Source organism: Podarcis vaucheri (genome assembly GCF_965113315.1).
Source record: "Podarcis vaucheri genome assembly, chromosome: 6".
NCBI classification, from domain to species: Eukaryota; Metazoa; Chordata; class Lepidosauria; order Squamata; family Lacertidae; genus Podarcis; species Podarcis vaucheri.
In genome coordinates this window covers 34,992,395-35,014,024 of record NC_138764.1, presented here as the reverse complement: position 1 = coordinate 35,014,024, position 21,630 = coordinate 34,992,395, and the positions used below count along the sequence as shown (strand labels likewise).

Here is a 21,630-nt window from a genome sequence, read left to right as displayed (position 1 = left end):
CCTATTAATTTTTCGCATGTGGGTCCCATTTGGGAAGCAGCCTTGTATGCTAGTACTAACACTTTGAATTGGGGCTGGTAGGTCACTGACAGCCAGTGCCCTGCTTTGAAGACCAGTGACACATGATCTCATTGGGCTTCCCCACTTATAGTCTACAATAATCCCCCTTGCCAACCTGAAAGTATCACCTTAAATCACATAAAGCCTTTAACAGTATCGGTCTACCATGTTCAGATCACCTGGCCTCCACATGCATTGGAGCATCTGCAGGCTCTAAGAGGTGTAGAGTGGTCAGTTATGCATTGCCAAAAAAGAGGATCTGCACCACCAAAACAGAGGACACCAATTTGCATATCAGTAGGATGTGGTATGTAAAGATGCAAATTTAAAATTTTATTATAATTATAATTTAAATAAAAATACAATGCATTCCACCATGGTGGGGAAGATGCCTGGTGATTTGTGTGGCTGAATTTGCAGAACAGGTATCGCTGGAAGTTGTTGGGCAACTTCATGCTCCTGCTCTCACTTTTTATAGTTCCTTGTCTTCGATTAGAAAATTCTCAAACAGAGGACACTTTCAAACAGAGGACTCTCCTCTGACAGTCCTTCAGAACATAGGACTGGCCTTTGTGGTCCATCCTATTCAGCGGATGTTTCCAAGCCATCTTTAAAGACAGCCCCAGTCTTATGGGAGTGACGGGAATATTCAAAGTATTCTGTGACTACTTGTCTCACATAATGACATGTGAAAAGCAGCAGAGGAATCTCACCTTAGAAGTGAGACTTAAAAGGTGTGCAGGGGTCACTGTTTTCTTTTGCAAGTCTGACAGCTGAAATTCTTCATTTATACACAATGCTAAGGTTTTGAGAAGTGGGGACTATAAAGAATCAGTTAAAATGACAAGGCACTGAATGGGTGCCCAACTGTCACCCCAACAGAAGAAAGAAGGGTTTCCCCAGATTTAACCGAATCTCTGTTCTGCTGAGCCACCTGCATTCTGAATATTCATAAACAAGAATCCTTGCAGTATGGACCAATTCAATTCTAGAGGAGGACCTCTTGAATGGGTAACTGTTCTGTGCCTGTGCAATAGATACTCTTTCTGCTCCCAAGCAAAATGGTTCCAGGTGTGGTGCTTCCACCCAACATTGAATTTCATAGGAAGAGACATTTGTTGTGTTGTTGTTGTTTAGTCGTTTAGTCGTGTCCGACTCTTTGTGACCCCATGGACCAGAGCACGCCAGGCACTTCTGTCTTCCACTGCCTTCCGCAGTTTGGTCAAACTCATGCTGGTAGCTTCGAGAACACTATCCAACCATCTCGTCCTCTGTCGTCCCCTTCTCCTTGTAGGAAGAGACATACCATTTTCAAATTGCCTGGCTCTCCCTTGTCGTTTATTTGTCTGATTCTAAAAGCCAGGGTCTGCTGCAAAAGGCCAATGGGTTTGGATATCCATTTGGAAGTCTGTTGTTTGTGCACCTTGCTCCGACCCTTCACACTGGAAATCTTGACCTTTTGGGAATTATAGGGACCGGACTACCTAAATTGTATAGAAATTTATTTATGTATGCTACTACAACAGCAAGAATGCTACTTGCCCAAAAGTGGAAAGAAGCAGAAGTCTTCAAAGGAAGACTAGATACAAAAACGTATGGAATATGCAGAAATGGCAAAACTTACCGGAAGAATAAGAAATAAGGATAACAAACTTTTAATAAAAGAATGGTTTATTGAATATTTACAGATAAATTGCAAACAGATAAAAACATTGGCATAATTATTGTAATAACCTGCATTTTCATAAGAGTATATATTTAAAGATAATTAAATGAGCAAATTAAATGAATTTGGATATGCAGAAGATATTAAAAAATAAATTCAAGGAACCACAGAAAGAGGGGGAGGAAGTCAAACTTTGGAATGTTAAATTGATTGTAAAACTAATGAAATGTATAAACTTGAGAAGTATAAATAAATAAAAAGAAATACTGAACCGGGCCCACTTTGCTCCCTTGTATGCCCCAGTTTCAAGCAATTTCACTGCTGAACAAGATTTCACTGCCCCCTAGGAGGGATTGTCCATAAGTGAAGATCTCTATGAATATTAACGTTGAGGGTGTGGGTACCATAGCTGAGGCTGCTTCGGGATGTTAGCATTCAAAATGAGCCTCTTCTCCAAGAGAATGAGTTTCCGAGAGAGCAGTGGAAAAGTCTGACAAGTACATTTTGCTGCCGCTGGAAGAATTTATTTCTGCAGAAACCTATAACTCCTGGGTTAATATAGTGAACTTTGATGGGACTAGAGGGAAATATGGGGCTTCACGGGAAAGTTAGAGCAAAGTTAGATGCACAGATTTATGGACGTGATTGAAACTGATGAGATCAAAGCCTGTGGTGATGCTTTACGCTGCCTCCTGATCAAATGCTAAATTGAGCCATGCAACAGTTGTCACTGATACAGGTATGGGCCAGTTCACACGAGATGTCAAAACTGTCACTTAAGGTTTATGTTGCAGGCAGCTGCAGCAGCAGCAACAAAACTCTGCATGCCTCTGCTGCTAGATTCGCAAGCCTCCCTACCACACAGAAAACCAAATCTGTCCATACCAGGTTTTTTCCTTCTCTCATTTCTCCCCACCCCATAAGTCCATGTAATCAAAAAGCCTACTTATGCAGACTGCTCAAAAAGAAGGCTTGCACTTAATTAAATGCTTAATCGTTCAGAGATACAAAGGTACAGTCATACCTTCGATTCCGAATGCCTTGCGAGTCGAACATTTTGGCTCCCGAACACTGCAACCCCAGAAGTGAGTGTTCTGGTTTGCGAACGTTCTTTGGAACCTGAATGTCCGGTGCGGGTTCCATGGCTTCCGATTGGCTGCAGGAGTTTCCTGCAGCCAATCGGAAGCCACACTTTGGTTTCCAAACGTTTTCGAAGTCAAACGGACTTCCGGAATAGATTCAGTTTGATTTCCGAGTTACGTCTGTATTCTTATTACCCCTCCTATGAATGTTGTCATCGGTTTCTCTGCCAATGGTAAGTTTTGTGGGCTTTGTGGCTCTTCAGGAGGGAGTTGCTAAAACCTTTCTCCAGAACTGCTCCACAATGATAGAATGGTGGACTTCCAATGCATTTCTGCATCTTGCTCTTGACATTGCTCACCCAATGATGATTGGGAAAGGCCTGTTCACTTACGGTCTACCTAGGATGTGGGACTGCTGATGCAATGCTGGATTCTCCACTTACAGAAGAGCAAATGGGCAGGCAGGCAGAACAAAGTCATCCCTGGATAAAGCGTGGTTGGCTTTCTTCAGAGGGTTTTATCAGAGAATAAGTAATGACAAAAAGGCAAGTCCCTGCCCTGGGAGGATTTTATCTTTTCTTTCATTAGCAATTGCCAGTTATATTTGTTTGTATAAGACAAGTGGTCTTGCTCCTGCATTGATCTTAGTCTGCGGCCTTTGATGCATTATCTCTTTGCCATGACCGTTTTTATTGTTCATAATTCTTTAATGCTTTGCTGTAATTGTTGGGAGTGATTATGATGATTAGTTGGCGTTTTGTTGATATTACCTTGCAATATTTGTGTGCAATGGATTATTGAATTTTATGCGGGAATGGATCTAAAGTGTTTATTTTTTTATTTACTTACGGCAATTATATACCTCTTAAGTATTTGCACTTCTAAGCAAATTATAAAACTGAACACTACCTGCTGGGACAAGAAAGTCTGAGTCATGTGCCTGAAAGTTCAGCAGGGAGTGTGCCTTTCTAATCTCAGTTTGGGAGGGAATTTCATGGCAATGTATCTTGGCGCATGTTTTAATGTGCATGCTTATTTGGGCATCAGGCTTCTTCAGCTCATTGTTGCTTGTTGAGATCGAGAAGGTCACACAGGAAACACACAAAACTTGCTTGTAGCTGCCTGTTGCAGGGATCACTAATGATGGGCCATTCTGTTGTTTAGGAAGGATTGTTCACCATTGTTGACTTTTGCATGGAGAAACTCCTGCTCAGGTACTGAGAAACTCCTAAAAACTCCTAAAAACACAAACCCACTAAACTAGAGAGAAATTGGAAAGTTTATAGGGAGCTGATCAAATGGTATTCATTATCTGATTCAGGGAAAGAGGGCGATGAACCTTCTTATGCTCATCTCTGTTGTGAAAATGCTCCACATCCAACCAATGACTCCAGCACCACAGTCAGAAAGCCAACCACCACAATGTAGACCTAACACTCAACAATGATATATTCTATGGTCACCACCATGGTGATTTTTCAGCCAGAACTCAGTTCTGGCACCTCCCAGGTGGGCACCATTGCCATCATAAGAGAACAAGGGAGGTGTTTGTGGTGAGTTCCAGCACCTCTTTTTCTAGAAAAATAGCACTAATCACCACCATCTTGGATGTAGCTGAACACTGTCAATCTAGCAGCTGAAGGTGCTTAGTTACTTTTAAGAGGATGGTTATAATATTACAGTCTTACAGAGGCTTGATAAATGGCCATCTGTAGACATTTCAGGGATCTGATCTAGCAAGATTCAAACCAAAAACCAGGAGAATTTAATTTATCCATTGATTGTTTTATTTTCCATAGATGTTTGTACCAAATCTCAAAATAATGCACTTCCTTAATATGTTTACTCATCCTTCTGCTGTGGAAGGGACACACATGGAAGAGTCCTTGTGAAACTGTACAATTGTAATTTTCCCTTCTCGCCCCCACCCCACCCCCAGTCATCTCTGTCAAATCAGCTGATGCATCAATAAAAGCCTACAGTTTCACTTCACTGATAAACCAGACTGCAACATCGCTTGCCAGAAACCCAGTCCTATGAACAATCCAAACAAAGGAATCCTTTCAGATTCACAGAATCCTTCAGTATTCACCTTCTGCCACCTTTGATACCACAGATCTTTTCTATAACATCATATTCTTAAATGGAACTTTTGTACCAAGGCCCATATCCCAGAAATGCACACAAAAGCTATACAGGCTACAGAGCCTTCATGATAATCAAAATGGATATTTAAGATTTCTGCTTTATATGTTCATCCTTGACATGGGCTGAATGGAAATCTACTTTGCAGAGAACCCTGTTTTCTAATATGTTTTACCTTTGCCCACATATTGTCAGCTTCGTACATCTCAAGTTGAAACAGAAAAACCAAGATGTCATTATACTAGGAAAAATAAAGTAGCTTGCTCTGCTGAGAGGACAAATTCCTTTCCAGATTAAGTCTCCTGGCCCTCCTTTCCTTAAACTCGCAGCTCTCTCCAATTTATACTACACCTCTGAAAGTTGTTAGAAGCTGATCCAGACATGACTCTGAAGCCACCATCTGTGCAGACTCTGAGAAGTCTAGTTCATTACTAGTTCTAAAAAAGAAAGGAGATCTCTTGGCCAGCCCAGAATAATCTGAGGAATCAGGGGCTAAGGCAGGACTAAGGAATTTGTGCCCCTCCTTGTTCTCCAGTTCCAACTCCCATCAGCTCCAGCCAGCAGGACCATTGGTCATTGAAGATGGAAGGTGTAGTACAATGGAGAAAGTTTATTTGTACAGATGTCTGGTGCTGGTTAGTGCTGGCTCTGCCTCCATAAGGGAAGCAGAGGAGCTACACCTGTGAAATATTTGGGCCAACAGTTCAAAATGAATCTTCACTGTGGCAACTGCCCTGGTGAAAGGAAACCCCTATGGTTCCTCCTCTTTCCTTGTTATAATGTAACCATGAAGAACCAATTAAAAAAAGAGTTGTGGATTCTGAGTTTATTCAGTTACTCTCAATCCTTTTTTATTGCTGGGTTGCAGTTTGGACCAGGAAGTCTGCAACTGGGAATCTCTTGGGGACCTTCAAAGGAGTTTCCACTATATCCAGAGATAAGCGGTACGTGGCTTATTTTTTATGCAGGTAGCATCTTCTTCTCTCATCTGCTTTTCCCCCCGTCTAGAGATTTTCCATAATACAGCCTTCACTAATCTGGTACTCCCCAGATGTTTTGAACTACAACTCCCATCAGGTAGCTCGGTAACATACTGGGGTTGATGGGAGTTGTAGACCAAAAAATCTGGCAGGCAGCAGGGCAGCCATAGGTAGTCTTTCCCTACAAGCCTCTATGTGCAGATTCTTCCTTTCTCCTCTCAGGAAACAGGACATTATTTACCAGAGTCTGCTTGCTATGACATTTCCCATAAGTTAGGTGGGTGGGGTTGCCTCCTGTGGCTATTGCAAGGAGATAAATTAGGGATGTGATGTTTAGAAGGGGTGTTGGTGGGCACAACCAGTTTTTCCAGAGGTGGGGTGTCTCTTATCTTGCCTCATAATATCACAGAGCCTTTGAGCTGTGAAGATGAAATAGACAATATGTGCATAAGTGTGAGTGTGTTCTAGGATAATGCCAACTTACATATTTCCAGGGATTGCGCGTGGATTCTAAAACCTTCTCATATACAGTTAGTGCCTGAACATTGAGCACAACACAAAACTCTTTGGACAAACACTGTGCTTTCCTCTGATTCTTCTATCATCTCTGATGGTCAGGGCAGAGAGATGAAGGGGAGAGAACAGAAGTGAGCAGTTCCTATGAGGGGGCACAAGGTGGATAAAGGCAAAATTAGAGAAGGGGAGGGAATTTAGGTGGTATTCCAGTAATTTGCTTCATGTCGAAGATGTAAGAAATTACCTAAATCGTGATTCTTTTAATTGTACTAGAAGCAATCACTGCATTTATAAAGAATTAAGTTCTCGCTTAAGAAAAAGGTTTAGAACGCTTGAACGAACGAGGCTGAGACTACCCTAATTATATGTATCTATATATTTTCCGAAGGCACATGAAGCTTAAGTCGAAAACTGAATTATTGTACCTTAAGTCAACAATCTCCAGCCTACAACGCTGAAAACCAAACCTGGAGCCAGTCCTGGCATCCGCCGTAACTACTTGAATTATAGATCTGGAGTGAGCTCTTATATATATGGGGAGCCAAAGTATGCTAGTGGCGAAGGAGAATTCTGTTTATTGAGATATACACTAGCAACCTAAGGAAGCAGTATTGCAGTGGAAATGAGTCTAAATTACTTGTAGAGAAGCCTGACATATTTCCAAGTAATAAAAATGTTACACCCTTGCACTCTAAATAAAATCTTAGTTGCTGTTGACAGTTGGTATGAAATCCCAGTCAGAAATACCAAGCTGCGAAAATAAGGCCTAACTTTTGTTGTTGTTGTTATTATTATTGTTGATACATCTGGCATCCAATCATGAAAGACAATGTCCGTGTCACTCGGATGGCCCCCGGGCATTCACTATATCTACATCGAGGTTAAACATCTATGTGAAGATGTGACAGCACACCTTATAAAAGATATTATTGAGTAATATAGACTTTCTGTAATAACCAAAGAGTAAAGAATATAGCTTTTTAAAGGTCTCCCCATGGCTGATCTCATGACTCAAAGATGAGACACTGTGCTGCAAGCTAAGTAATAAAATCTGGTGGAGACTCTGGGCTAGCTTGTGACAAATCATATCAAAGTATTATTAAAGAAGGAACTTGAGACCCAAGACTATTATTGATTCTTGACAGAATTTCTTATAAATAAGTGTTGCAATCTGATCCTGGGCTAGCCAAGGTCCTGGTAGAATTCCACCTATTTACAGGGCAGGTTGCAAAGCAGTGCCATTATATTACTGAAAGATGAAAGGAGCACATTTGGCTGCAGAGACAGGGAGCGCTGCCAGAGGGAGGCCAGAGACAGTCGCTGCCACAATGGCCCCAGAGGGTGAGACGGGAAAGGGGGAAAACGATGGCATTTGTTGGCCCAAATCCCAGGAGCAAAGCATCAGGCAGGCTTTGAATCCTTCACAGAAGTCTTCATCAGGTAGCATGGGAAAGGAATGTATTACTCAACTTGGTCTAGAAAAAACTTTGTGGCAAATGCGAGTTTTAGAAAACACACACACAGTTAAGACCTACAGGTTACAACCCACCTGGAACCCTTCCTCACACCAGTTGAACACATTATTTTGCAAAGGGGATTTGAAAATAGCTAGTTGCAGAGTGGTCTGCTGCTAAGAGACAAGTCCCCTCTTAGGAATTGGCTAAAACAAGATTGCCAGCAATTGTGTGTTCCTGCGACAACCTGTGGATCAAGTAAAAATAATGGACAAGATATGCACAAACTGTCTTCTTTCTAAACTAAAAGGCAGCATCAAAGACTACGGTCAGAAAAGGAAGCACATCAAAGAGAAGGGATGCTCCATTCTCTTGCTATTTTCCCAGTCAAAATGTGGGTGAGGTGATTCACGGGGTGAGGTGTGGGAAATAGGGATAAGTATCCTTCCCACTATTGGGAGAAAAACAATTAGAGGTGGACACTTTGGAGCAGGCAAAGGAGAGGAGCAGAAATAAGTAAGGAGCTGTTCCTTCCCCTGCCCCCGCCACAATTTCTTTGCTGAAATTACCAGCTCCCCACAGCCATTTTCAGGGTTTCTTTGTTTTTAAACTCAACTCATGCATCTTTCGTGTATGGCCATGTGCTATTTCACAATGTGAGTGGGAGAATCAAATATATGTGCGGGGTGATCCAAATCTCTGTCTGTGGGAAGGGCTGTAGCTCAGTGAAAGAACATCTGTTTTGTATGGAGGTAGGACTGAGAAAGATCCCTTCTCCAAAGAGCCTGGAGGGGCACTGCCAATCCATGGAGACAATACTGAGCTGGAGAGACCAAAGGTCTGACTCAGTGTAAGGTATTTTCCTTTGATCCTATGAAAGCATGCAGGGAGAAAGGTTCTAGACCAACCTGACACACTAGCTTCCTAGAAGGATATTTGGTTCTTCAGTTTTTAAATACAGAAGCATTTAAACATGTGATCTAGCCTCAACATGTGTACTGTTCTCCTTAGACTGTTCTATGTGCTTTTCCAGAACACAGTGAGTTGGATTCACAAGCCTCCAGCTTAGAGCTGATCTATAGGTTCGATCCAGACTTAGTCGCTTAGAGGAGACCTCCCAAAATCAATGGGAAGTAAGTGGACCTCCTTTAAACATGACTAGGCCTGGATCCAGCCCAGAGACCATCTGAAGGCCTGAAACAGACCCTCTGAGTGTCTCTATTTTCCAGGGACAGTCCCGGAATTACAGAAGCCACCCCGGTTTCTGATTTGATCCTAGAATGTCCTGCTTTTCCTTTGGAGGTCCCTATTTTCATCGGAGAAATGTTGGAGGGTATGGGTTATGTGATCCTCAAGCCAAGGAGATAAGTAACTTTGCAACCATTAGAAGACATTTGAAGGCAGCCCTGTATAGGGAACTTTTTTATTTAAAAAAATGTTTAATGTTTTATTATGTTTTTATATATGTTGGAAGCCATCCAGAGCGGCTGGGGCAACCCAGTCAGATGGGCCAGGTATATTATAATAAAAATTACTACTACAGTGGTACTTCAGGTTACATACGCTTCAGGTTACATATGCTTCAGGTTACAGACTCCCCTAACCCAGAAATAGTGCTTCAGGTTAAGAACTTTGCTTCAGGATGAGAACAGAAATTGTGGTCTGGCGGCGCGGCAGCAGCGGGAGGCCCCATTAGCTAAAGTGGTGCTTCAGGTTAAGAACAGTTTCAGGTTAAGTACGGACCTCTGGAACGAATTAAGTACTTAACCTGAGGTACCACTGTACTACTAGTACTACTACTACTGCTACTACTACTGAATAGGATGTCCCTATTTTCACCAGAGAAATGTTGGAAGGGTATGCTGAACAGTACATTTAGTGGTATACATTGGAGCAAGAAGAGGCATAAGAACATGAAAACATAAGATCAGCCCTTCTGTATCAGACAAAGGCCTGTCAAGTGTAGCATCCTCTTCCTCACAGAGGGCAACCACATGACATTAGGAAGCCCACAAGCAATTGCTGTCACTGCCGAACAATTGGAATTCAGAAGCACATTGCTGCCAATTCTGGAGGTAGCCATTGATGTCACTATTCAATTTCCATTTTGTGTTCCTGAAAGGAGTAGTAAGAAAGGGTTTTTGTGCGTCTTTCCTTCCTAATATGCCTTATTAACTTTGGACTGCTGTTTAAGATGGGGGAGGGGGGAAGCGTGTTTTCCCCAGTGCTTATAACTGTGCTGTGAACGTGTTAGTGGAATAAATCTGTGACCCTTTAGAAAACTAAGGACACACCTCCATTAGTGTCCATATTGCTGCACTGAAGAGGCTGATACAGTCAACTGAAATGACAGGGTGATAAATATAAAACCACTATCATCAATAAGACTGGAATGTAAAAGCACTTAGTTTCAGCCTAAGTAACTCCCAGAAAGTTTGGTTTCAAGAACCAATGCATCATCCATCACGACTCTACCTTCTGTTGACAAAGTAATTGTAAGATATCTAGAATGGAGGTTCAATATGAACTGACATTTTTGAAAGGAGGAATTGTGTGCTGCACTTACTCATTAAATGTATTTTCCTTCACTAAAGATGTTTCCTTTTTTAGTTTATGTATGAATAACTTTAGTTAAAGTTCCCTTGACACACTGACTTTGCTTTGAATAGCACCTTATATTCATTAACATAAAACCTGAAAGAAAATAATTTTAATGCAGCTTTTTTAACACTTCAAAAGCCTTTAACAAATTGATCGAGCACAATTATGTATTCCAAAGGGAATTATAAAGAGATCACAGAAAGGTTGAAAAGTTCTGGTTAAAGGAGAGATAAAAATATTCCTAAGTAGAAACAGGCATGCTGTGCTGGAACTTTAATGCTTACCAAATTGTAAAAGTAATAAAATTATTTCAGAATGTCAAAGTTTGTAGCCCAAGTATGATCTGGCTGATGATAAGTAGCAAAGACAAGGTACTTGGAGGTTAGAAAGCAATTTAGGTTGAAGTTTGGCAAGCCAATGAGGGCACTATGCAGCCAAAGTTCGGCACTTCTCGTTGATTTAAGTGTTGAAGTTAAGTGTGTGTTTACATCCCTCTCGCTGAAATAGATGGTACCTAAAAGTGTTTCATTCAGGTGGATTGGGCCCTAATTGTACTACAATTTGTCACTGCAAAGCAGAGCAATTATCATTGCTTTTAAGGCTTATATCAATATGCAAGTCCAGGTATTTGCATGATATGTTAAGTGTGCTCTCTAAGCATGGATATCCTGACTTTATCAAAAGATGTAACAGAATTTTAACTAGTCTCAAAGGCTTTGTGATGTTGCATTCCTATTGGGGCTCTGATATTTCAGTATTATAAAAGCTGTGCCACAATAGACGACAGAGAATTAAATACCAAGGAGAAACAAGCCATTTGGTGGATTGTTTACGTATCGGTACTTCTTTGCCCTTCAGTTTGGAATGGACAAATCTCAATTTTAGTTTTGCTTCAGTTCTGATTACCAGTCTTTAGCTCACCACATGTCAGTATCAGTTTATGTGTGTGAGTTTTAAAAAAAGGTCTCATGAAAATTCATCAGCATTTTAGTGACATTTCTCCTAGCTCACACATTTTTGTATGCACTTTTGCCTAATTTACATTTTTTTGCCACCAATTTTCCCATATATCATGCATTTTTATGTTATTTTCACTCATGTATGCATACATTATTCTAAAGGAAACATTTTCGTATACCCTTTTAAAATATAAATAGTTTTATTGACTTTCCAATATCGTTCCAATAACAGTCTCATTGTAACAATGCCAATTTTATCCAATTAATACAATTATTAAAGACCAATTATTAATATACCAAATTATAGCTAAAGTAGCCTCCTCACAGCTAGATTTGATGGCTCCCTCTTTATTATTATTATTTTCTGCTTTCCAAAATCTTAATAATTTCAGTTACATTCCCTTCAAGATAATAATCCCTTATACAACAGCTACAATCTTATGGTTTCCATTTGTGTTAATATATTAAGTAATCTATAAAGTTTCAAGTGAGGTACTTAGTCTGTAATCATTATTCTTCCCTGCATGTGGCAATTCCCCCTCCCCAGCGATGCTGACCCAACCCTATATGGTATTGTGTCCATATATACTTGTATACACTTTTTGGTTGGAGAAACGCCTCACAAAATATAGAGAAGTGCAAATTTTCCATGTTTTGGTTCCTGCATTGTTTCAAATGTGTGTGTTAGCTATCGTGAACCAACCAGAATGTCTCCCTCATCCCTCTCTTCAGTAAAAGCCTCATCTTGGCTTGCACAATTTAAACACACGGGGGGGGGGGATGGAAATCATGCAGATAAATATATTGTGTATGTGAACTACCACTTTTTTGGAGTAGAATTTCATTACAACTACTTGGCTTTAATTTATTTTCTGGTGGTGTCCCAGGTTTCCCTCTCTTTTCCTGGATTCCTTTTTGGATTATGTAAGTCTAATTTCTAACTCATCCCAACTGGCAGTCTGGGGATATGGATGCAACTTGGTACCCCCTCCCTCCCTTCCTATATTGGCAGGTGACTGCACTCTTCCACTGTAGAAGTATTACGTGTCTTGGGAGAAGATGGCCAGATTGAGGTTTCATTTACTTCCTCTCAGTCCTTCTGAGTCCACCTTCTTCTGGATTGACTATTCTCTAAATACAGTGGTACCTTGGGTTACAAACACTTCAGGTTATAGACTCCGCTAACCCAGAAGTAGTGCCTCAGGTTAAGAACTTTACGTCAGGATGAGAACAGAAATCGCGAGGTGGTGGCACAGTGGTAGTGGGAGGTCCCATTAGCTAAAGTGTTACTTCAGGTTAAGAACGGTTTCAGGTTAAGAACGGACCTCTGGAATGAATTAAGTTCATAACCAGAGATACTACTGTAATAGCCTTTCAGAGTACCCAGTTTTGGAGTGAAGGGGAAATAGTAAAGCACAGTACATACATACTTACATACATACATACTGTATTTTTTTGTGTATAAGAAACCCCCATGAAAGTCTGAAGCTGCAACCCTACATTTACTCACTAACCTAGGAGCCAGTCCCATTCAGCTCAATGGGCCTTGCTTTTCCAGAAACATGCATACGATTGCACTGTTACACAATGGCTGCTTTCCCAGTCACGGGGTGGGCGGCTATTGCGGCCTCGTCATGGCAAGCTCGGATCCCCCTGGAGCAATGCTGGGGCTAGGCAGCCATCATCTGGGAATTCCCTGGCCGGCCGCTCTGATTGGCAGTCTTTCCCACCTTCTGAACATTGGAATCCTGGGCCAATCCAGTTGCTGTGAGTGGGCGTGGCTTCGGTAAGCTTTGTACTTACAGAAATAACGCATGAGCCAAAACCCAGTCATCCTTTGAAATGTGCATTTCTCCCAATTTCACCATGCAGCTCTTGAGCCAAGTAATGTGTCAAAAAGTGCATGTTAGGGGGAAGCATGCATAAATGCATATATTAGTGGAAATAACATACAGTGGTACCTTGGGTTAAGAACTTAATTCATTCCGGAGGTCCGTACTTAACCTGAAACTGTTCTTAACCTGAAGGACCACTTTAGCTAATGGGGCCTCCTGCTGCTGCCGCGCCGCCAGAGCCCGATTTCTGTTCTCATCCTGAAGCAAAGTTCTTAACCCGAGGTAGTATTTCTGGGTTAGCGGAGTCTGTAACCTGAAGCGCATGTAACCTGCAGCATATGTAACCCGAGGTACCACTGTACAGTCAAACCTTGATTGTCGAACCTAATCCGTTCTGGAAGCCCATTTGGCTTCTGAAATGTTCGACAACCAAGGTGTGACTTCCAGTTGGTTGCAGAAGATTCCTGCACTCAAGCGGAAGCCATGTCGGATGTTCGGCTTCCAGAAAGCATTAAAAAACCGGAGCATTTCCTCCTGGGTTTTCGGTGTGAACATTGCACTGCAAAAATTGCACACAAAAATGCAACTGCTGATCAATTTTCATGAGGACATTTTTCTTTTAAGCCGGCTGATATGGGAATGTGGAGAGATGAACTCAAGATTGGAAAGAAGAGAAACTGAAATGGACAATATCGCCCATCCCTAAGATCAAGAGCCCACTCTTAGAAGGATTCCCAGTCATAGAGAGGCTTCCACGTACAATCAGCTAAATGCATATAGAAGCCCCCCTCTGACCTCCAAGCTGAATGGGCAAAGATCTGAAGAGAAGCCCACCCACACTTATGGGGAAAGGGCTTATGTGTGCCTTCCTTCCTCACTGGACTGCTGTAGACTGAATGCATGCTCCTAAGCATGAACTCTGAAAGCAAATAAAGGAGGATATTTCTAACATTGAATATGGGAGAAAGGTCTCATTGTCCTCAGACAAAGGCTTAGGAGAATAATTTACTGTGGCCAGGAACATAACTAATTTGTTTAAGCCCCAATGAGTTCACTAGGGTTTGGTACCACTCTGGCTAATGGTCTAATTTTAGCTCTTCCTTTGTTGGATGCAGTGAACTAATTGCTGTGTCCATACAACAAAATAATCTACAAGGGTATGTTTTGTGTTTACCTCATGAGCTGAATGTACACTTCATCCTCTCCTACAGGCTCAGGATGGGTTGAAACAGTTGTGGCTCTCTTACAGCCAGATGTTCTTTAAAGATCTGAGACTCTCGAGATAACACGCGCACTTCTGTCTTCCAGTGGTTTTAGCCTTGGCAGAAGTCTTTGTCAAATGTTTATTCATGGACATCATTTGCCGAATAATGCTGCCATAGCTCTTTTTACGCCCAGGATCTGTGACTTAATGCAAGCATTCTGCTCTTGAGAAATAGAGACACAAGAAGTAGAGCTCAATAAAATATCAAAAGAAGACATTTCAACATAAAAACTCTTCACAGAAGCATAATATACTGTTTCAATAGCTCCTTGTTCCTACACTCCTTATTTTTCTTGGAATTCATCTCAAACTTTGCAAGAGAAAGGGGAATTATATTGTCATCTTTAAAGGAAATCTCTCCGCGGGTGGCCTTGCGTACTTAATCTGGCCTTGCAGTCATCAGCAAATTATCTCTAGAATGCCCCATGAAATTACTCTTTCCCCCTTTTGGAGTGGGATTCAGTGGAGACACTCAACTAAGCAATCTTCTAAGCCCCACTGGAGTCAACCAATCAGACGCATACAGGAACACAGCAACCTTGGGTCGTATTCAATGCTGCATGTGCTGTGTTCTGTTTACACAGTGGGACTTCCCCTTCCTCTCCTCTCCCTGCATACCCTCAAAACCTTCCCTGTCTGGAGTTGATTTTGAGGGTGCCTGGAGGGCTGCAGGAGAGAGGAAGAGATGGGACAGTTCTTTCGCAGCAGTCTGCTGTGCTAGCAGAGCAACAGAGTTGGATAAGCTTCCTTGTTTTCTATCCAAGGTGAGCACAGACAGATGCAGTGACACCAGGGAGACAGTGGGTGTGGCGATTAACATATGAGAGATTGCTGGAGGTGAAATAGTTGCCCAGGGGGGTGGAGTCAGTGGGGAGTTGTTGGTTTGTGGGTTGGCTAGTTGGGAAAGGCAGTTGGCAGGTAGTTGGTAATAGAGAGACAGGTAGGGCAGTGGGTTCTTGAGTGTGGGGAGGTAAAAGAGATAGAGGAAAATAAGTCTAAGAAAGTAAAGAGCAACAACGTTTAGAATGCCGTAAAAGTTTGTTTGTGTCTGAAATAAAATACACTCTTCTTTATTAATTGAGAATCTGACTGAGACTGAAGTGATTTTACCAGGGAGGACCTGGTTGGTGGCAGCGGATTAGTGGTGTACGGGTCAATAGTCTGTGAGACGACCGGGGGCTCCATACGAACGCCACAGTGGGTTATTCTGAGTGGGCCCAAGAGACGTTTTGCTGCCTGTGGTGAAGGGCAAGATGGCACCCCTGCTTCACCCCTGCTTCTTGTTCTGACCTTTAAAGGTTTTGACCTTTAAAGCCCTATGCGGCCTAGGATCCACGTACCTATGGGACCGCCTCTCCTGGTAGGTCCCGCGGAGGACCTTAAGGTCCACAAATGACAACACCTTGGAGGTTGCAAGTCGCAAGGTGGTTAGATTGGTCACAACTAGAGCCAGGGCCTTTTCAGTACTGGCCCCGACTTGGTGGAACGCTCTATCACAAGAGACTAGAGCCCTGCGGGACTTGACATCTTTCCGCAGGGCCTGCAAGACAGAGCCATTCCACCTGGCCTTTGGTTTGGACTCAGTCTGACCCTTGTGTTTCCCTCCCCTTATGGTTTTGATCTATGGGCTACTATTAAAATGAGGCTGAATTTTAAATTATATTTTAACCTGTATTTTAAATTGTTGGGTTTTTTTAAATTGTAATTTTACTGGTGTTAGCTGCCCTGAGCCCGGCTCTGGCCGAGGAGGGCGGGGTATAAATAAAAAGTTATTTATCTGTTTATTTATTGTCTAGAAGATGGATAAGGTGGCAAACCTTACTTTGCCACTGGTGACAGTCCAGTGTCCTCCACCACACTTGAGGGCAGCTAGCCAATTCAGGGGCCACAGGGCACACACAGTTCTTCCCCACAACACTGCCATGCCACTCCTTTTCTGCATGTGCCACCTGAGGCAGCCACCTCACGCTGCCTACTGACAGAGCAAGGGCATGGTCCATGACCATAATGCCCTGTTAGTGGGCTTCTGAGGTGCATCAGTCTAATTCTTCCTGAAAACCAAGTCCTGGAAGAGATCAACTTAGGCCTGACAAAGGAAGACAAGCCAAACATTATTTCATGTTTAACCAGACCTCTCTTTTTTGCTTACCTTTAAAGCATTAAGTGTCCACAGCATGGGCACCTTGCACGTACCTATTTGTGAGAGCTAGTTTGGTGGGCAAATAGTGTTAGTCTTGGGACATCTGGATCCCATTTCCTGCTCTTCCTTGAATTCTCTGGGCAATCAAGAGGTTCAGTTTCTCATCTGTAAAAAAGGATCACTAAAAACACCTACCTTACCAAGCACATCCAGCCTACCTTGGGAAATATCTCCTTCCATACAATCTGGCTTGGAAATGTAACCCTAGAGCCCTTTCAAAAATGGTGTGAATTATTGTTATTATGAAATCACTTGATCTGCACTTCTCGAACTAAGGTTGAGATTGGGATGTTGTCATCCTTTGGATTTTGAACGTCTTCAAATTTTGGCTGCTGCTTGTGGCTTCAAAAAGCTGTGTGAGTGTGTTTTTAATGCATATTTTGAAGGAAAATCCATTTACAAATGTGTATTTTGTGGAAAACCTAGGTTAGAAATGCATATTTAAATTTGAATTTCTGGGCAGATTTTTCTTTTTTTAAAGCATTGCAAGCTAACGAAGAAACAATATAGAACAGATTTATATGCAGACTGATCCATCCATCCCTAATTTCACCAAGCATTAAGGATCCCACAAAGCTTTCAGTGAGTGCAAGTGAAATAGACCTTTTCTTCCCTACACTGCCAAGCCATCTCAAATCTTCATCCTTACCTCATTTCGCCTTGCTTTTTGAATCATCAACAGCATGTCTGTTGGTACTTGGACTTTATTTTGTGTCTACTTAGCTCCAGACCCAAAGAGCAGTCTTTAATCCCAGGCTGCTAGGAGCGAGCAGGTCACTTGGATATTGGTAGACAACCAGAGACAAGCCAAACAGCTAAGAACCATAAAATAGATAAATATTAATTTACAGCAACCACTGGCCTTTACAATAAAAATTGTAAAAAGAGGTGCGGTGGCAGACTTTTGCACCCACTGATTTTCCATGAGACAAAAAAACCCCACCCTTGTACCCATTTTCATTTAATTTATTTAAAATTGCCCTGAGCAAACACCATAAAAAAAGGCAAACCTCCAATAAACAGGACAAGAATGGATTTAAAATAGTCATCTAACAGCCAGCCTTCATCCATGCATACTTCTAATTCAATCTGAATCTGTCTTGCCCAGTTTTATCCTCATTTCTTTCTTTCTTCAATTCCAGAATGAACATATATAGAAAGAGACACACCTCCCCTTTTAAAGGGCTGTTTTTCTTTCTGAATCATGTATGGAATGCGCCTTCTGACTCCATTCTGTGTAAATAATGTGTAGAATAATCTAAGTACCATCATGGCTTTGACAGCAGAAGCCTTGTGATGAATAAGACCTTATGTGGGATTATTATATGACATTTCCAAACAAAATTATATTTATGAGTCATATACAATTGCATTACATTCTCCTGTTGCAGTGGATTTGTGCATTTAGCAAATGCTTTAGGAAAGATTGCTGTCTGGAATCCGGAGGGCTCCATCCCAAGGGGCGGGGGGAATGATCATACTTACAAAATTGTGGACATAATCAATTTGCACATTTAGAGGATTTGTTTTCAGGGGCCCAATGTTGCCGCATCTACATTTTAATGAATCCCGTGGATCACATCTATGCTACATCCAAAGGTTTCATACATGGTTCCAGGATGGGGTCTTTAGGGACATGATGTAACAACTTTGCTGAAGTGAGGCAGACCTGAATCTGGTCAGCGTCTCTTTGAGAAGCCGCCTGAGAAACTTATTTGTGCCGCCTTGAATTCCACTGTGAAGGAAAGATGAGACACATAGGATGGACCATCTGCTTGTATAAAAATTTGCCTTGGAGCATGGTACCTAAAGGACCACATTTCCCCCATATGAGCCCACCCAAGGTCATGTTTCTGTGCCTTCATCATCTCAGATACAGTGGGTAGTGATAAGAGGCTGATGACAATCCCCCTCTAAATATACAAACATTTGAAAGAATGCACGAGCAGGATTCCAGGGCTGTGCAGGCTAGTCCTACCACCCAGTCAATGACTCACCCTAGCCACCATGCTCCCTGCCACAGAAACAACACAAAACATCCAGCACTTTGAATTGTGCTCAGAAATGGAACAGAAGGGAAATGAAGACCAAACAACAGGACCATGGTAGTTGGGATGCGTCCAAGGAAATGGGGGCAATTGAAAGCCCCCCAGCTGGCTCCAGCCCACTGGCTGGCAGCCGGGCGATCTCCAGTCCTTCGAGCAGCATGTAACTGCGACCTGAGCTTCAGAAGACTTCAGAAGCTGGGCATGCAAGCCAGCAGAGATAAGAACTCTTCGCAAAAGAAGGGCAGAGAGAGGCTGTGTAAAGCATATTTACAGGCATTTTATTCAGCATCAGGACAAAGGAAAAACATGTCTGCTCCCCTTCGTGTCAAAGCAAACAGCATAAGCAAAAGCTATACACACAATGGAAGTTCCCAGCAGGCTGTGCTGGAATGTAAACATACAGCAATCCACATGTCTGTTCCTCTTAAGGTGGAACGGGGTGGCGAGGTGGGCCCCTGCCAGGGGTGCAGGTGAGGGGGGCAAAATCGGCTTTAAAAATATGTGCATGAATATGTATATAAACAAATATTGATTATTGCCTCATAAGAAAAGGTTTTAAACTGAATGGGCGGAGGGGCGGGATTGGAGGAGAGGTGGAAAGAAGAGCTAATTTGTCCGTGACTAGGGGGTGCAATCTGGACGGTTCTGCCAGGGGCGCAAGGTCACCTAGCTACAGCTCTGCCAAACAACATCACAATCGCATGCTTTTGCGGAACAGGTCCCAGCCGTACAAGTCAGATTTTGCACAGTTTACATTTCCAATCACTTTTCAGAAGCGGGCCCACGTAGAGTCTGTAATCTAACTTGGAGGTAGGTGACCAAGTGTGAGGCTTCAGGGAATCCTATCCCTCCCACAGTGGCAACAAAGAAGCAGATAAAAAAGAAGAGTTCTTACCAATGAATTTATTCAATAATCACATTGAGAGACAAAGGAATGCTGTCTCTCTCTAGATAATGGCGTTGCTCCAAGTAATGTCCCATCCGCTCAGTCTCCATGATACTATGTCACCCCTGCGACAGCTGATCTGTGCTTTCTGCCTCTGAGCTTTCTGTTCTACTACTCTCAATGCACACCTGGTCCTAGGAGAGGGGGGCGGTCAGAAATGCTTTCCAGAGACACTGAGTCTGTCTCTCCCCTGATGCTTCTTCTTCCTGCTGCTCTCCCAATATTTCCTAGCTTCCCCCCTCTGCAGCCTCTGAACTATGACCTTCTGCAAACCGCTGTTCTAAATCTATACTGTCCTCCTCTTCTCGGGAAGGGGCAGGAAGAGGGGAGGTGGTTCTTACCATTCCTCCTCAGTCCAGTCCCTGACACCAAGGCATGTGTGACTATGGCCAGAGCTGCCTTTCCCAGCAAAAGTGGACCTTTCATAAGTTGTGCTGTGGGTCAGTTGTAGCATTGCTTGTCATACTGATTTCCAGGAATGGATGACCTTCCGCAAACGGTGATGTGGGTCACTTGAAGCCTTGTGAGTCAAAGTAATGACAGGAAAAGCCATCCTTGGTTATTCTTTCATTGCATGTCTTCCATGCAAAGGGGTCATGCCCTTGGATTTTTGTAAAAGCAGCAATCCTGGAGTGCAATGGCCAGTGCCGTGGTTGAGTATAGAGGACAAGAATTGAGTTTTTCCTAGGGATGGAGGAGAAAATTGATTTCATTTGCATTTTGAGTCAAACCTATCTAATGCACACTTCCCCCAATGCGGCAGTGCACCAGCCAAAAAATCTGTACAGAAATGTGGGTATTAAGGGAACCTGTATTCAAAAATGCACATATCAGTGAAAATCACACACAAAAATGCATGGTATCAGGAAGAATTGTTTTTTTAAAAAAACGTCTATATTAGGCAAAATTTAATAAAAAAGTAAAGATTATGAAAAATTAATAGAATGTCTGTGAGGATTAAAAAAATAATTGCAAGCTGATGCAGAAATATGGAGAACTGAATTTAAATCTAGAAAAAATGGAAAGGTGAGATAAGCCAGGATCCATTTATTCCTCAATACTAATATCCAAGAACCTGTGTCACCTTCATAGTTACAATACTATTGTACTACTGAAATTAGCTAAATATTTTACATTTTATGATATTCTGCCTGCGCAACCTACTTGTAATTGGCAATTTATCAACGAGTAAATGTCATTTGAATTACACCCGATTATGGACATTCATTCCGAAACACATGTTTCCAATAACCATCCATCCTTCTTAACCTGTCCCCCTCCCCTCCCCACACCCCCGGAGCACTCTTTCCATAGCTGGGGGAGCTAGACTTCAACTCCCTTCACCAGTCCTGTGGCATGGAATCTTATGAGGAGCCTTTGTAAAAACACAGCCTCAGCTATGCCCAAATTCTCCCAAGTTTGAAAATGTTGACTTAACGCAAACAGCATTACCGACACTAATGAACACCACCGGCCCTTCGTTCCGTGCAGCCTGGTGTTTTCAGTGGAAAGGGAACATGTTCAGATAATGAAGAGGTTAAGTCTGATTGTAATTAGATTGTGGTATGCACAGTCATGTGGTTCGTAGTAAATTTTCCTTGATTAACTGGCCCTGTTTGTTAACATTAGCACTCTCTGTGTTGGCTGTGGAGACACACCATGGACCATTGCAAGATTAATGAAGGCAGGTACGCATGCTGATTAGATTGTGGCAGTTTAATAAACTCTCCTAACATTAAATTATTAAATGCATTCATGCTCATGCAGCCTATTCAATGGTCAGCTTGACCACCTATGTGCTAATATTGGGAATTTAAATGCAGAGGATGGAAGAAATACAGCCGTGTATGAGGTAATTAGCTCTCATGTCTGAT

At 42.3% G+C, this 21,630-nt stretch overlaps 1 long non-coding RNA gene across 1 annotated transcript; it reads right to left on the bottom strand.

Annotated features, from left to right (window-relative positions):
* Nucleotides 1-6,239: 6,239 nt before the first annotated feature.
* Nucleotides 6,240-15,411, bottom strand: LOC309535221. The gene is made up of 3 exons (XR_014221132.1): nucleotides 15,040-15,411; nucleotides 14,473-14,720; nucleotides 6,240-6,352 (listed from the first exon to the last, which is right to left on the bottom strand). It is a non-coding gene; the product is annotated as an uncharacterized lncRNA (long non-coding RNA).
* Between the last annotated feature and the right edge of the window lie 6,219 nt (nucleotides 15,412-21,630).